General features: G+C 39.9%; 1 protein-coding gene across 1 annotated transcript in view; it reads left to right on the forward strand.

The window, feature by feature from the left end:
- The first annotated feature begins 3421 nt into the window (after positions 1-3421).
- Positions 3422-12402, forward strand: part of LOC107394398 (voltage-dependent calcium channel gamma-7 subunit) — a 41433-nt gene continuing 32452 nt past the window's right edge. Inside the window, exon 1 of the mRNA XM_054745396.2 lies at positions 3422-3694. The gene's annotated coding sequence lies outside the window, so the exon portion shown is untranslated. The remainder of the gene's footprint in view (positions 3695-12402) is intronic.

Consider the following 12402-nt stretch of genomic DNA (forward strand, 5'->3'; position numbering starts at 1 on the left):
TCCACGATAAAATTTGAAATCAAAAGTCGGTAGGCGTGGCCAATGTTTTGAAATAACGCCCCTAGCACCCTTAAAAGTGCCAGCCCCAAGCCATGCTTTGACTGAGGATTATGAAATTGTGTACACTTATGTAGTGTCTCAGGATGTACAAAAAACTCTCTTGAAGCCATGCTCAATAGAGCTCCGGACGTCACGTGACTCTCAGAGAGTAGACGCCATAATGGCAGCCAACAAATGTAAACAAAATGAATGTGATCGGCTTGGATTTTACTTCGTCTGAGTTTACTTCACACTTTAAAACCAAAGAAATTGTTTTATATAGTCAGAAATTAAATAGACTAAACATCTCCGACCCTTACCGTGCCCCTGGGATATTTTTTAAAAACGCCAGAAGCTGTTGGAGCGGACTTCTTAACGGACCTGGCCGTGGAACGCCTTGGGATTCCCCCGGAGGAGCTGGTCCAAGTGGCTGGGGAGAGGGATGTCTGGGCCTCTCGACGCTACTGCCCCCGCAACCCGACTCTGGATAAGCAGATGAAAATGGATGGATGGACAAATAACATAGATTTACATGTAAGTAGTTTAAATAGAGTGCTGTGCTGTTTGAATGTATAAACTGAACGCCAAGAGAAATCACTAGTTAGATTTTTTTCCGTGACTAAAATAAATATGTCAGGCAGGAATGTCTCAGGATCTGTCAGAGATCTGTCTCGGTGAGAGATAATAGCAATCCAAAGTGCTTTTTTGTGTGTGATCTGACAATTGATCAACCATTGATTAAAAATTAAATACAGCTTAGCCGGTTAATTGCTGTGATCATAAGACACGTAAACGGCAACACGCAGAACTCATGAGGCAACGTTTTACGTGACGTTTACTTGTTGCTATGAGTAATAAGACAGAAAAAGCCACGCCAAAACAAGTTTAGGAAGCCCACTAAGAATCGTAATAAAAGCATTTAAAATAAATACCATACACAGTTGAGGAAACGTTGGTTTAAGTACCTGATATGAAGCGGTCGCTGCATAAGTGAAAACCTTTACTCTCGGGATCCCACAGTTTCATTTTAGCCCGGTCACTAGCGCGTTTTATTACAATGATCCAACGTTTGTGGCGCTCCGGATCTTGGGGAATCCTGTAGATGGCTCATTCCTTATGTCGTCCACGTCTGTTCTGCATCCTGGGGCACAACAGGAATCTACCATATTTCCCTTTTGATTGAGTTTTCTGACAATAACAAATAGTACAGCTGCGGGCTTCTGCCTGCCAATATGGCGTGGTTTCGATTTGAACTGTTGCATGCCGGGAGAAGTGACGTCAACTCCTGGAGCTCTATATTCCACAGGAAGTTGGCCATTTTGGTCCAAGTACTCCATTTTGTGTTTTTTGCACGCTTCAAAGGTACGTCAATCTCCAAGCGCCCTTTGCCCCCATCACCTTCATACTTTTGCTGAAAATTCTTAAGACCACGCGGGAAAAACTGAACACAGATTTTGCAAAAGTCTAACGGTGAGGGCGTGGCTAGGCCTCAAACTTTGATCTGTCACCACACCATGCTTTACTGTCAATGCTCCCAAATTGACTCTTTTAACCTAATCAACATGCATCTCTGGCAAATAGCAGTAGAAATGTTGGGGTCACTTGGTGTCCAGTAGTGGCAGGTTTCAAAAAAGGGCAAGGCTTTGGGGGCATGGCGAATTTTGACATCATGGATTTACGTTTGCCTCTCATTTCCTCAATTCTGATGCTATCGGTCCAACAATTCAGGTGATTGATACAAATCCAAACCTCAATAAATAGTACCCTGAAAATCTGGTGGGCGTGACTTAATCTCTTCACTAGCGCCCCCTAGGTCCAATAAAAATGTCAGCCCCAAGTCTTGCTTTGACTGAGGATTGTGAAACTTTGAAAAACTTATGTAATGTCTTAGGACATACAAAAAACTCTCTTGAAGCCATGCTCCATACCCCACAGGAAGTCGGCCATTTTGGTCCAAGTATGCCATTTTGTGTGTTTTGCATACTTCAATCCCCAGGCGCCCTTTGCCCCTATCACCTTCATACTTCTGCTTAAAACTCTTAAGACCAAGTGGGAAAAACTGAACCTAAAGATTTTCCAAAACTCTAACTGTGTGGGTGTGGCTAAGCCTCAAACATTGACCTGTCACCACACCATGCTTATACTTTCAGCGCTCCCCATTGGACTCCTTTCATCTATTCAACAGCAATCTTTGCCAAATAGCAACACAAAAGTTGGGGTCACTGTGTGTCTAGTACTGGCAGGTTCCAAAAAAGGGCAGGGCCCTGGGAGCATGGCAAAATTCGCCATCACGCCATGGAAATACGTTTGCTTCTCATTTCCTCAGTTCTCACGATATCGCCAAAAGATTTCTGGTGAGTGATCCTAGTCTGACCCTCAATATAAATAGATGTCATAAGCTGGTGGGCGTGGCCTTTTTCTGAAATAGCGCCCCCTACGACCATTAAAACCCCAAGTCATGCTTTGACTGAGGATTGTGAAATTTTGCACACTTAGGTAGTGTGCCTGGGCCTACAAAGAATTCTCATGGAGCCATGCTCCGTATCCCACCAAAAGTTGGCCATTTTGTTCCAATTGCGTTGCAGAGTTTCTTTTGAAGCTGGAATATTTTGCTAATGTAAAACATTTTTAGTGGGGACTGTTGGCAGGCTAAGAGGAAAGGTTGAGTCAGATTGAGGTGACAGCTGACAGTGATCGCAGTTAAATGCACGCTGGGGTGTCTGACGCGCATGGGCGCTCCTGCGCCACCAGTTGCATGGCGATAAGTTGGGAGAGCGTCGGGGATGGAGTGGAGGGGGCGCGGACGGAGGGCGAGCAGCTTTGCAGCGAGGGCCGAACGTGCTGCTTGCAGCTTTAATATTTTTATTATTTTTCTACTTCATTTTTTTTCAGGTATATGTGCTGCTGTAGTGAATTTCCCCATTGTGAGATTAATAAAGTCTATTCTATTGACTTGTGACATGAGATGAAATGTATGTTGCATGTATGAAAAAGAAACCTTTTAGTAAATTATTTTATCATAATATAACTTTTATATACCCCAACACACACTCACACACCTGTCTATTCAAGAACAAAAGACACAAATAAGTGAAGAATCTCAACACCTCTGTTTATTATTTTTGTTGTGAATAAGACTTCTGCACCCTCCCGTCCCTGCAATGCCTCGACTGCATTGTTCATTAATGAGTTACACGATGTTAATAGTTGCTGTTCGTCTGAATCAGTCAGACTCAGTCTGACTGATGTGCCCTCGATTCCAGGCAGCGTGCTCTTATGCCATGCTGCTTTTTTCCCCTCTTGCATGTGTGTGTGAGCCTCCTATCTCCCCCTCAAGCCTACATCACCCTCCCTCCCTCTCTTCTCTCTCCATCATCACCCCTACCCCTCTACTTCACACATACACACACCAGTCCCACCTCCCTTTAACCAAACTACAGCGGAGCCAATTCAAGCAATTCTCCGCAGTGCTGAAAGAGCAGCGAAGTAAAAGGAGGAGAAAGAGAGAGGAGTGAAGCGTAGGGAGGAGATTTGGAGGCAGAGACGGAGAGGAGTGAGGAGCAGAAGCGGTGAGAGCAATTTTAGGGAGTAGAAAATAAGAACTGGAAATTTTGGTGCTCGGGCTTCTCGGCGTTTCAGGTCTTTGCTCCACAGGGTGAGTATCCTCCTCAACAAGCACAGATCATTTGGATTTCTACAAAAACAAACTCTCTGCATACATTCTTTCATTCTAGCATCTGCTTTCAAATCACTTTGAGCTTCTTTAGTCGAGCTCTTCAGGCATCTTTGCGCTTGTCAGGACTTCTCGAGCTGCATGGAGAAATGATGCTCATGCAGATAACCAACCATGTGCTGGAATCACATTGGTTCCATGCTGCTTTAATGCTAAAAAAAAATCCGGGAGGTTATATTAGAATAGAAAAAGTGTATCTGGGTTGAGGAAAGATGTGCACCGTTTTGCTGCTCTGCTGGGCTGATTACCCAAGAATGTGCTGCGGTGCGTTGGGGAGCAGCTGGCTGCAACGCGGTAGAGTACAGTCTCAATAGAGTGCGGAGAGCAGCAGAGGAAAGCCGCTTTGCTCTCTGTGACGCCTGCAGGAGAGAGGAGGAAGGTGGTGAGGAGGAGGAGGGATGAGGTAAAGTGTTAGAGGATAATGTTAGTGCGCCAATGTGTGAAAAAAACTAGAGGATTTGAGGAATGAGGTAAACATGATAAAAAATAACTCCTGGTCTGTTCTCGGGGAGCCCAGAAACTGTTCCAGCACACTGCAGCACTCCTATCATCTCTCTTTATTCTCACTAAAGGTGTACATGCGTGGTTTTATTGGTGAAAAGATTTTACCAAATTTCAGTGGTGCCCCCAGAAATGTTCACATAGGGGGCCAGTGGACATTTTGGGGTGGCATACCAAATTGATCCTTGTGGTAACTCCGTAGGTGTGCACGGCACTGCACTGCACTGTCAGTCTGTTCCATTAAAAAACAAAAGGCCTATCCAATATATTTATCTCAAAAGTGAGAGACAAACATTTTATAAAAATGACAAAATTTCTGTTACTTAAATTATTTATTAAATGTTATTGTTTTAAAACTTGTAAAATAGTTTAATTACTTATCTGTTTGAAGAAAAAATATCTACAACAGCTATTGGGATTTCTGTTTTTAGTCACAGAACGTTGCGCGCTAGGATGATGTCGACGCCAAAACAACCAAAACAAAGAGGAGACTCTGCTCTTACACCAGAAACAATCTGCGCTCTTCGAGCTTTATCTGTTCTTTCATAATCCTTTGTTGAATTGTGATCAGCAGAAGCTTTTCCGGTTCGCGCCTCACTTTTTTTTACAGCAGCGGCCCAAAACGATCTCCTAACACATGGATTTCGGCTTCCTGATCACGTGACGTGGAGTGTTGCCAACTCAGCGACTTTGTCACTGTTCCTAACGACTTTTTGACCCCCCTCAACAACTTTTTTTCCAAAAAGCGCCAAGCGACATTTCTCAGGACCCGTTGCTACTTTCTGTAGAACTTTCATGTAGATATTCCCCACAGATTAGCAACAAAGAAACCATTTGCACTCTGAACCGTTCTTCCGGGAGTAAGGAAAGAGAACGATAATCTGCACATGTGCCCGAGGACTGACCAATCATATCCCGTTTTCGGCCAGTCTGATTCGCTGAAGACAGAGTACAGCTGCAGAGCTGGAGACCGCCGATTTACGTCTGCTGCTTTCATATTGCTGCAGGCTCACACTTCTACTAGAGACGGCGCGGGCGTCAACCTGCGACCTCTGGTTCTGCAGCCGTCAGACACTTTGGCTTTTCCTGCATTTGGCAAATACAGTCATCGGGAGTTTCAACTACCGTCCTGTTTACACACGCAGCTCTGTGGCTCATCTGAATTTCCTTCAGTGACACAGGGATGGTTATACTTTGAGACACCCGCTCCCTTTTGCTCGGTGCGCCGTTATTATCACGATGGAGAGAATACACAACAGAGAATTTGAGAAACTATGAGGCGTAAAAAAACAGCTTTTTAGGAAAATGTCTGTGAGAATGAGGAGAGCAGGAGGTCATATCCTACAACAGAACTGTTTGGATCACTACACCATATCTGTCTTAATGCCACTTTATTGGTAGTTTTGGAATTTATTGTACATATCAAAGCAATTTGTGCCATTTTAAACATACTAATTAATAACTGTAACATATAACATAGTTTTTATTTTCCTTCCTTTGAGTCCTATTTTATATATATATATATATATATTAGATGCTATGGGGAAAACGAACGCTAATGTGGCGTGATGACGTCATCAATATGTAAATTAGCACGTGACGTCATCTGGCGACATCTAGTGACTTTTGGGGGGAACTTCAGCTACTTTCAGTCAAAAACAGTTGGCAACACGGGTGACTGATGTATGCGGATGAAGATCGGCTTTTGAGCTGAGATGTTTGTTCTCACGGTGCGGGGGCTCGTCCGACGCCCACACAGTAAAAAATGCAAATGACCACTTTAGTCGTCATTGGCAGTGAATGAGTTAACTATCTTCTTTTTTCTCATTTAACACAGTGAAGTAATTACGTTTCTTTAGCTTTGGCTGACATGGTGTGGCTGGAACTTCCGCCTTCGTCAGAGCCGACATCTGTCCGTGGCGTCACTTCCGTTTGCTTCCTGCACAGAAACGGAAGTGACGCCACGAACCACCAGTAAAAGAAGATGAGACTAGTTATGAACTCCAGGAGTCAAAGGTCATTTCCAAACGATTTAAAATGAAATTGGGTTCAATGTAAATAGCTGTTGTTGATTAAGAGGTTTTTAACTTTAGTAATTCATGAGGATGTGGGTGAGTTAGAATTTTGTGTTTTGCACAGATTTTGTTTAACCAACCCTCAGCTAGTGCTCCAGCATATGTATTCATCAACTGGTTCATCTGCAGACCCGTGCATGGGGCAGTTAGTCCTTTCATGGATGGGAACGTCACCAAACACCCAGATCTTCATGTTTATTTATACATTTGTTTTTGTCTTGTTGAAAACTCTCACCTATTTAGTTAAAGAGCTTTTTCTGCACATTTCAGAGTTGTAAAATCTGCTGCAGTTTCTCTGTCTGCCTGCAGTGCTCACATGCACCGCTAGATGCCATCAAGTGTCTCCACCCTCCTTTTGAAAAATCTCTTATATTTAGGCACTTTAATTGTGCACAATTCAAGGTGAATAAACCACTTCTTCAGTAAATCAATAAATATTAAAACAAAATGGGTCAATCTACGAATGTGAAGCCTGAGAAAGAGGCCACAAGAAAAATATTTGGGTAAAAACTTAATAAAACAATTATATGTTTCTGTGACGATGAAGTCACATTTCCTAACAAGAACACAAAGATCAGTTCAACCTTAACATTTAAAATGGGTTTAATGGTTAAGATGAATGAGGAACTTGTCATTTGATTACATGAGGAAGGCAGACGCCACGTAGTGAACGACAGGAACAGAATCATGGACATCTGTTTAGTTAATTAAAAACACGTCTGAAGATCGGCTAAGTGCTTTTGTAAGAAGGGAGGTAAAGTCACGGCCAGCTGCTTTCTGAAATTCGCTTGTTTTAACAGCTGATTGATGTGTTACTCACAATGGCAGGATCCATGTCACCCAACAAGCTGTGAAGCTTTGCAGATCCAGCAGAACCAACACATCACCTCTGTTAATGGATCTGGCACCTGACAGTAACTCAGAGTGAAGGCCCAGTTTGAGCATAAACTCTAACTGTTGTTTGGCAATAAATAAATAAAGACTATAAATAAGAACCAGAATTGTCTTGGGGTACACCACAGACCTCAGTCTTCAGTCTTGGTGCTAATTGGGCAAAATTCTGACTTAATTCAAAATCAATTTGGTATATATATATATATATATACTTAAAAAATAACTGCAATTTATGTGCTAAATATATGTATATGTATATATGTATAAGTATAACATTACATGGCTTCCAAAAGATCAAGAACCCACAGTGGAAAACAAGTATTGATGTCATGTTAATATGTCAGTCTTAATTAATAATTAAATCTTTGTGACAAAAGCTTAACTATAAGGAAGTAAAGCCACGGAAAACACAAGTAATGTCTTTGAACTTGATGTTTTCCATTAAATGTGCAGAAACTGAATGTTGTTCAAATGTATACATTTCAAATTTGAGTAAAACACCTGTTAGAAGTCTTGTAAATGTTATGGTATATTTAGGCCAAATGTATTAATATAGTGTAATTTTATTTTATTTATTTAACCATTTATATTCATGGTTGTTGTTTTTTTCTCATGGTGGACTTAAAGCTGCAATATTTAATCTTTTGCAGTCAAAAATAAACAAGTTAAAGCATAAAAATAGTACCATGATATCGTTTACTTAACAAGTTTTAGTTCAAGGATTTTTAAAATTAAATTGTGATGTTTTCAAATAATATTAAAGGAAATGTCAGAATAACTTAACCAAGTTTTGTCACCCAGTCCTACTAAAACTAGCTGCTTATATGTCAAGAGTAATATATATTGTCATGTTATAAATAAGTTTAGTGGAACTACTTAACATAACTTAGTAAAGTAAAATATTTTTTCTTACAGTGTTTTGTGTATAAAAGTAGAATTTATAGGGATTAGAAGAGCTCTGCAAAGTCAACTGAAAATAAAACAAAATTAAAAAGTTAATGCATCCAAGAAAATTGATCCTGTGATGTATTATAAAATGTAGTGGAGGGAAGATGGGTCGCAGTGTTTTAATGATGCACACACACACACACACCCCAGGCCAGTCAGAGCCAGATGTCACCACAAACACACATTTTGTAACGTTCAAACTTAAAAACAAAAACAGAATAGAGGAAGGATCATTTTTTTAATGCTTTTGCATCAGCAGACACACAAAGTGGTGCTTGTGTGTCTATGACATTCTGCATGTGTGTTATAATGTCTTTCTACAGTTTTTGGGCCAAGATCTGTTCTTGTAAACTCCTTCTCCCTAAGTTCTCTTTCCTCATTCTTCCCTCTGCAGATTCACATGACCGGCCCCACCTCCATTTTCACCGTCTCCGTGTGTTCTTTAATCAGCAGCATAAGCTAATTATCTTCATCATCCTGCAGACTGTAGGTCGACTGCTTAGCTGAGCTGAGTGTTCTTTTCTCAAAGCTCGTATCATCATAAGTACTGAAAAAGAAGAGCATCCGGTGCCCCCGAGAGGGCAGAACATGCATCAGTATTTTCTTAGCATGTCATAGCAGCTATCAGCTATTTTTAGCACACTTTTTTTTCAATTGGGGCAAATGTCCTTTAATTGTTTTTGCCAGCATTATTTCTTTGTGTTGGTTAAATCAACATCATTACGACGTTCTCATATTTTGTGGCATGCATTGTTTTTCTGGAGATTTTTCCCCATTTATTTTCCTTTTTCTGTATCCTACCCATCATGCTGTTCTCAGGGACTCCTCTGACCATTTGATCTCGTTTCCCATTCTAGCCATCTTTAAATATCATTTGTTTTCCTGCCAGTTGGCACGAGCCTGTCTCTGCTGACAGAGGGACATATTGCCTCCTCATCAGAAAAACGGCTCCCACCCACTAACAAACAAACCTGGAGACACCATCTGTGGGGCCCTGCCCTCGAACTGTGTGACGAGTTAGGGTTTTGGTGCACAGCAGGCGCTTTGCCCCATGCAGCACTGACCCATGGTCAAATCAAAGTCTTTCATCTTGTTGTCGTTTTCTGTTTTTATGTGTTTGACACTTTTCTGCTGTAGATGAGCAGAAAATTGCAGCCTTTCATGTTTTCTGGTTATGTATGTTAAGAAGAAGAAGAATTTCTCTACCTTTGGTCAGTAATTTTGTCTCTAGAAATGAGGCCAATATTTGAATATTGAGGCAAACTCAGGAAGTGGTGGATGAAATAACTTTTATTGTTTTTATATAAACACATAGCCACATTATTTCAATAATATGCCAAAACTTTGATGGGCTTTATTAACAGTTTAAACATTTTTCCGTTGCAAAACGTAAGCTCTTTGTTAAGTTAAGGTATATTACCAGTAATAAATTATAAATCCTAAGCCTCAAATTTTTACCCTGACAACCTTGTTTTATTGCCTCAATTAATTTTTCTACACTCATTTATTAAGCTGGACTAAATTGAGGGTTCTTAAAAATCCTTATTACAACATTAAATATTAATAATGAACTAACCTAAAATGCTAATTCTACTGGAGGGTTTACTGAGGAACCTGCTTGCTTTTAATATGGAAAAAGGTCAAACTAAAATCCTACATCTCTCAGAAATTAATTTTCATAAGATGATGTAAAAAATACAAAGAAAGGAAAGACAAAGAATGAAGATAAATCATAAAAATGAAATATGAACATAAGCTTGAAAATATATATAAGTTCACAGATATAGTTTGGATTGAAACCTGATTAAAATTAAGGTGAGTCGAGTGTGTTGATGATAAAACATCACATTTAGATTATGTCTTGTATTCCCATTCTAATACACATGGTTGACTTTAAAATGATGAAGAAAAAGTATTGTTTGAGCAAATTTAAAACGTAAACTATGTTAAAGAAAAAAATTAGTCAACTTGCATGTAGCCAATGAAGAAGTCGGGTTTTCAGCACCACGATGGTGGACAGCACCTAAGTTTGCCACTTCCTGCTCAACGGATTGTTCATTTGTTTTCTTATTTGTCACGATCTGGGGATGTTTAGGACCCAAATATGCAGAAACCCAGGATGACACGAGGCTGGGGAAGATGTAAAGTAAAATCCTTTATTTTAGGAGTAACCAAAAAACAAAAGTAATCCAAAAGGCTGGGAGCCAACAGTCCAAAAATCCAGATAGAGATCTGGTGATCCAAAAATACAAGAGGCACGAGAAGAACTTGACAGAATTACAACAAACAACAATGAACCGACAAGACACAGAGACGAGACAGGGCTTAAATATACTGGGGCATGATGGGAGGCAGATGAGCTGCAGGTGTGTGGGGGGAGGACCAGGTAAAAGCAATGACTAATCAGGGAAGAAACTAACACGACCTAAGAGTGAACCTAAAAACAGAAAAGCAACCATATAACTAAAAATCTTAAGGGAAGGAGAACTACAAAAACCGGTGGGACAAAACATATTAAAGAGACTAAATAAAATGAAAAGCTGAAACTATAAACACTGCAGAGGGGTGACTGGAGAAGACTGAAGGAACACAGGAGACACATAAATGAGATGCAGACAAAGGACACATGAGGGCGCTATGAAACACAAAAGGAGAACCTGGAGTGGGAACTGGAGGGGCTGGGGAACAAAGGGACACAGAACATGACATTATTCAGAGATTTCAAGTAATACATTTCATATGGAAACACTAAAATAAATGACAGAATATAAATGTTTTACTTTTATCACATTTTGTTATTTAAGAGATTTCCATCATCTTTGTAAGTTAAAATAATTGCAACAATTCTTGATTTAGTAGCTTATGTTTCCTGAAGAATGAGGGGTTTGCATGTTCAGCTTCTTTTTTTATTTTTATTTTTTGTTCCATTTCGTTTTTAAGGAAATTTTACAGAAATTATGCTAGAAGCAGCAGCCTGACTTACTTCACAGTGATTATAGAATAACAAACACTTTGCTGCAGGCTAAAATAAATTATGTGAAACATTTAACACAATTTAAACAGCCTAAGATTTTCACATCATTAAGATTTAATTTATATTCAAAAATATCATCAATTACTTTTTCATTATTGCAAAAATGACTAGATTAGTCAGCTTGAATAATCCAAAGGGATATGAATGAAGGCAACTGGACTTCTTTGGTTTCTTGAAGACGTTTTATTTCTCATCCAAGGAGTTTTGTTAATTCTGACTGGTACATGGAATGGTCAACCTTATAAACTGTAGCTGTCTATTGATGCATAACTAGCAGAAACTACTAACAAATACCCCTCCTCCCTACCCACTGATGCGTCGTTAGCCTCTATTGTGTGGGGATCATTGTGCTGATTTGATGCAAGTAGGCTTGAGTAACTTCTTTCTTTATTTTTTTAAAGATTTTCCTCTGCCCATATGGTCTCAACACATTTTCAGTTTTTTCTTGCCTCTGCTCCCCCCACTTTTAGAACATAATTATCTTCTTATCTCTAAAATCCTAACATTTTATTTTCTTCAACTTTTCGTTTGTATATCCTAATCCTTTTATTCTCAGTTTGTCATCTTTGGTCATGTCCCCACTATTTTTATTGGTATTAATATTATTGTGTTCCCTCCTACTAACCTTCCATTGTCTCCACCTTCTTCACCAGCCTTCCGCTCTCTCTTCAGCTCTACATCTCTACCTCACACTATTCCTTTCAGCCAGACTGGCTTACATTGTGTCTGACCATCCCTGCACATAGAGGATGGTGAAGCCTGGGAATTGTGGATATTTTCTTTAGGCTCAATCAACAAAGCAACCTCATGCCAGCCCGCTAGTTGTCTGCTCTCTTTAGCAAACCCATGCCTGGTTCAGCAAATCAGATAAGATGTGTTACTCATGCTGCAGGCCTAAGGACTAACATCTGTTAATTTTATGAGGTACAGCTTCTCTTTACTTGTGATGCTAACTGTAGCCCCTATAAAACTTTATTTAAATGTTGTGGTCATATTTAATATACAGATTGATGCAGTAGTGTAAGTCAGGCATGTACTTTGATCTCCAAATAAATATTTTTAAATCAGTATTTCATTGTCCATCAGGCTGATGTGAACGTAACTGCACGTGTCTCTGTGTAAGTGAAATAAACTTCCATCTTCCATCCTCTAAAATGGTTTACTTGCTATCTCAAACA

Source organism: Nothobranchius furzeri, chromosome 19, assembly GCF_043380555.1.
Source record: "Nothobranchius furzeri strain GRZ-AD chromosome 19, NfurGRZ-RIMD1, whole genome shotgun sequence".
Lineage (NCBI taxonomy): Eukaryota > Metazoa > Chordata > Actinopteri > Cyprinodontiformes > Nothobranchiidae > Nothobranchius > Nothobranchius furzeri.